This window comes from Camarhynchus parvulus, unplaced genomic scaffold, assembly GCF_901933205.1.
Source record: "Camarhynchus parvulus unplaced genomic scaffold, STF_HiC, whole genome shotgun sequence".
In the NCBI taxonomy this organism is placed as follows: Eukaryota; Metazoa; Chordata; class Aves; order Passeriformes; family Thraupidae; genus Camarhynchus; species Camarhynchus parvulus.
This window is the reverse complement of record NW_022148273.1, coordinates 12,044-16,963: the sequence shown is the minus strand read 5'-3', so window position 1 is coordinate 16,963 and position 4,920 is coordinate 12,044. Positions and strand designations below refer to the sequence as shown.

Genomic DNA, 4,920 nt, shown 5'->3' with positions numbered 1-4,920 from the left:
CTCCCAGCACGGCACAAATTCCAGCTCGGAGGAGGCTGCCCCAGAGAGGGCTCAGGCTCCTGCTTCAGCCTCAGTGTCCCTGCAGAGGAACAGGGCATCTTTCAGCCACTTCCACAAGCTCAGGGTTCCCATTTCATGGGGAAACTGGCATGAAAATGGCTTTGTTAGGAAGGACAAAAGCAGAGGGAATGGATTGGAAATTATTAGGAAAAATGATCCTTTGTACAGGCAAAGATCACTAAGTCATTCCCTGCATTTCTCCTTTTCAGATTCTTTCAGTCATCTCCTGAGAGTTCCAGCTTGTTCTGGTGCCTTTCATGAACTGACTGTACTCTTGATTCATATCAATGCATGAGATGTAGAAGCATCTGAACTGAACACTGAAACAAACTCCCTCTGTCAGCCCATTTTCATCTTCTAGATCACTTTCAAGATGTCCATGGGGGTGTTGGAATGATTATCACACAGCTCTCCATTTCTGGCTGCAGGCTCTGGAGATTCTTTCTCTGCATTCAGTCAGGCTTGCATTGCCTAACAATTCCTGGTAGCCCGTCATGTTTTCTTAGGGTAGAACAGTAACAATGAAAACCTCACCAATGGCACAAGTGCCCAGCCCACAAGGAAAAGAAAGAACAAGCTGTCAAGTTCTTCAAACATTTGTCCTGCTTTGCTGCAAGAGTCGTGCTGCACGCACGGTGTGGAAAGGCAAGAGAAGCTGCAGTTGGTGGCACATCTTGTGACAGAAGCTGCACCTGGTTCTCCAGGAAAGGTTCTTGGAAAGAGCCAACGGGACTGGGGACAAGAATCTGGAAGAAGTGAAACAGTTTTTAGGAAATGAAATGAAAACAGAAAGAAACAATCCAAGATGTTTTACTCTACTTATTTTTATGCTCCCCTTTTCCATCTTGCACTACTTCTCCACCCCATTAATTCCAAATGGATCTCACCTCTAAGATCCATGACTTGGCACGTTTTTGACACTGTAAAATACCATGAGCTACACACAGTTTGCCTTCCCCTGCTTTTTTTTTTAAAAGCAATGCTGGAGAGGTAAATGCAGTGCTTGGGTCAGGTACAAATCCTGCATTCAGGGACTGCGCTCCGATAGTGTTTGACCCTCAGCAGGGACAATGCACAGCAGCGACCGAGGGGATTCCTGTGCCACTGTGCAGGAGTCCAGGCTCTGGGTCTTGGCTGAACTCGGCAAAGTTCCCGTGTTTGGACAGGCTCAGGGGCTGCCCCCGGGGAGCGCGGGGCTCGGCGCGGGGCCGAGCGGGCAACGGACAAACGGACACGGGGACAAACGGCCCCGGTGCTTCAGTTGCAGCGGCAGCAGCGGCAGCAGCAGCAGCGAAAGCAGCGACTTTGTCGACTCCCTCTCGCTTGTCCTCTCCCTCTCCCGCAGCCCCGCACCCTCTCCCGCTCTCCCTTTCCCGGTGTCCCCTCCTCTCCCAGTCTCTCTCTCCCCATGCCCGGCCGGGCCATGCCCCCGGCCCGCCCCCGGCCCCGGGCGGGGCTGCCCCGTGCCCGGCCCCGGGCGTCCCGCCGCGGTCTCGCCTCCGGCCGGCTCTGGCCGTGCTGGCGGTGGCGCTGCTGGGCGGGCATCAGTGCCTGGGGCTGGGGCGGCATCGCCTCCCTTTGGCTCCGCCTGGCCCGACCCGGCCCGGCCCCGGCCCCGGCTCCTCCCGGGGCCCGCGGAGGACACAGGCGGCGCGGCCGCTCCCGCCGCCTCCGCTGCGGCTTGCCCGGCCCGAGCTCCGCCGCTCGGCAGCGCGGCCGCCGGCCCCGAGCCGCCGCTGTCCCGTTCCCGGCAGCGAACGCCTGGGCACGGCCGGCCCGGGGCGCTTGAGGGGCGCTTCGGGGGCCGTTGCTGGCCCCGGGCCGAGCGCTGACAGCCGCGTCCCGCCGGCAGGGAAGGCGCAGCAGGGCCTGAAGGAGCAGGACAGGCTGGGCTCGCTGCTGGGGCGCGGCGGCTTTCGGCAGCGTCTTCGCGGCCACGCGGCTCTCGGACGGCGCCCCGGTGAGCGGCGGGGCCGGCGGCGGCCGCAGGAGGAGGAGGAGGGCGGAGGATGGGGCTGGGCAGGGCGGGCGGCGAGCTGAGCCCGCTGCTGCCCTTGGCTTGCAGGTGGCCATCAAAAGGGTGCCACGGAAGCGCCTCCGGCCCTGGGGCGAGCTGGTGAGTGAGCGGGGCCAGCGGCAGCAGCCGGGCCGTGCCGGGCGGGGATGAGCCGAGGCCCGGCAGGGTGGAAGCCGCCAGGACGCCCCGAGGGAGAGCGGGCGTGGGGCCAGCGCAGGGCGCAGAGCATCCCGGGCTGGCTGAGGGCTTCCCGAGCCCCGGCACGGCATCAGCCCCACTGACGGCATCGTGCTCCTCCCGCAGCCCGACGGCACCAGCGCAGCCCTGGAGATCGTGCTGCTGGCCAAGGTGTCCGCTGGCTTCCCTGGTGTGCTCCAGCTGCTGGAGTGGCTTGAGCTCCCCAAGGACACCTTGATGGTGCTGGAGCGCCCGGAGCGCTCTCAGGACCTGCAGCATTTCATTGGGGCACGGGGGTTCCTGCCCGAGGAGGTGGCGCGGGAGCTGTTCCGCCAGGTGCTGGAGGCCGTGCGGCACTGCACCAGCTGCGGGGTCCTGCACAGGGACATCAAACCAGAGAACATCCTGGTTGACCTGGACACCAGGCAGGCCAAATTGATTGACTTTTGGCTGTGGCACCTACCTGCAAGAGACAGCCTACACTCACTTTGCAGGTGAGCCCACGCAGGGGTGTGCTCCTGGTCCCAGCATCTCATGGCCCAACATCTCACAGCCCAAGCTGGGTGTGGCAGCAGGGATTCTCTCTTTTGCTGCCCCTCATGGCACTGAGATTTCAGCTGAGTTTATTCTGAGCAGGGCTGGGTGGGGAGCCAGCTTCCAGCTGTGGTGGCAGCCTTTGCCCACCACTCTGCCCAGGACTGGGGCTGGGGCTGGGGCAGCCAGCCCAACAAAAACACCCGTGGGTGGGGGTAGCAGAGAGGGGATGCCAGAACCTGTGCCCCAGGCAGTTTGGTGTGCAGGTGAGAAAGGGCTTGGACTGCTCCACTCACCTGGTTTGCTTTGGGTTCCTAATGTTTTTTGGGGCAATGCAGGCAGGGAGGATGAAGGCATTGTTATAAATGGTGTTCAATTTGTGTTGAATTGGGGCTGGGTTGGGATTGTTTTGGGGTGAGTTGTTGGGTGTTTGTTGTGGGTCCTGGGGAGGGGAGGTCCAGGGTTTGGTGGGGGCGATAGTCGAAGGGGGCGGGAGGTGATTGGACAGGGGACTTGACCAATCATTCGACGCCCCGAGAAAATGATTGGTCCAGAATCAATATCGATAAGGAGCAATGAGAACGCTGGAAAATGACCAATCAAGGGGCGGATCCAAAACCCACCAATCCTGGACCTGAGAGGGGTTGTAAAATGGAGGTTTTGGTTGGGCTGGGGTTCTTCTCTTTCTGGGGGATGTACCATATGGGGGGGAGCCCAGTGTGTTTGGGACACGTTCTTATCTTTGGGTTGTTGCGTGGGAGTTTGGGCTTATCTCAAACTCCCCATCCTCTGCAGTTTGTTTTAATAAACAAGAGCCTATTTCGTTCTCAAAATCTGGCCTTGTTCGAATTCATAACAGCATGGTTTGTCCCCAGTACTGAGTGAGTTTTTCCTTGTTATGGTTGGGCCTTGCCAGGGCTTTCGCTGCCCTCTTCCAGCACCAGTGGCTTCTTTCCCAACCCCAAGTCTGTGCACAAGTCCCAGGTGCTGTTGAGAGGGCAGTGGGTCACCCTGTGTGCCACTGGGGCAGCCCCCGCACGCCCAGGGATGCTGGGGCCAGGCTCTGGGAGCAGCAGCATCCCCCTGCTGAACTCCATCTGTATTCCATAGGAACACGGTCATACAGCCCCCCGGAATGGAGCCACTTTGGCTGGTACTATGGCAGGCCAGCTACCACCTGGTCCCTGGGCATCCTGCTGCACCAGATGGTCTGCGGGGAGCACCCTTTCAGGAGGGGCCAGAACATCAGCTGGGACCATCAGCTCTCGCTGCCACAGGGGCTCTCTCAAGGTGGATCCTCATCTCTGGGCACGGGGGGAATCCCAGTGCTGGGAGACAGCAGCGGGCTCGTGGGCATCCCGCTCTGGCAGCTGCTGAGGAGGTGGCACATGTCCTGCTCTCCTGCTCTCCTCCAAAACAGGGAATGGATGGGAAAGTTTAGGCCCAGCTCTGAGCACATCCAGCATGGCCTGGGCACGGGAATAGTGGGGCAAAGCCAACAGGAGCCTTCTCCAACTGCCTGGCGGTTTCTGGTTTCTCTGCCCAGAGTGCCAAGATCTGATCAGGCGGTGTTTATCCATGCTGGACTTGGAAAGGCCCTCATTGGAAGAGCTGCTCTGTGATCCTTGGATGCAGGATATTCATCTGCCCTAGAAGAAGGGAGAGAGCCACAGGCACACTTTGATGCAGGGCCCTGGTAAGTTCCAGCCCCACACATGCCTTGGCAATGAGAAGCAAAGGAACCCAGACTTTTTTGTCCTGCCTGTGTCACTGCCCAGGGCTCATCAGATGGGAACACGCAGCCCTTGTGCTGGAGCTGAGCTGCTCTGCCCAGCACTGGTGGCTGCCATCTGAGCTGGTTTTGCTTGTCCTGGTTCCCTGACAGCTGGGGCCCTGGGCAGAACCCTGAGAGCCTGGTCTGACCCCAGGGAAGGAGAAGGAGTCCCTGGAGAAGCTGCACCAGGTGGGGCTGCTGCTGCTGGAGACAGCGAGGACAACATCAAGGATGACAACCTCTTCCTGCACCTGGCCACTGGCCAGCTGAAGATGATGGACTTGGATTCTGGCACCTTCTTCAAAGCCAGGCTCCACAGCGAATTTGCAGATGAGTCCACACGCAGGGGATGCTCCCA

General features: G+C 59.8%; 1 pseudogene; it reads left to right on the top strand.

Annotated features, from left to right (window-relative positions):
* Positions 1-1,455: 1,455 nt before the first annotated feature.
* LOC115916418 lies at positions 1,456-4,484 on the top strand (annotated as a pseudogene).
* The last annotated feature ends 436 nt before the right edge of the window (positions 4,485-4,920 follow it).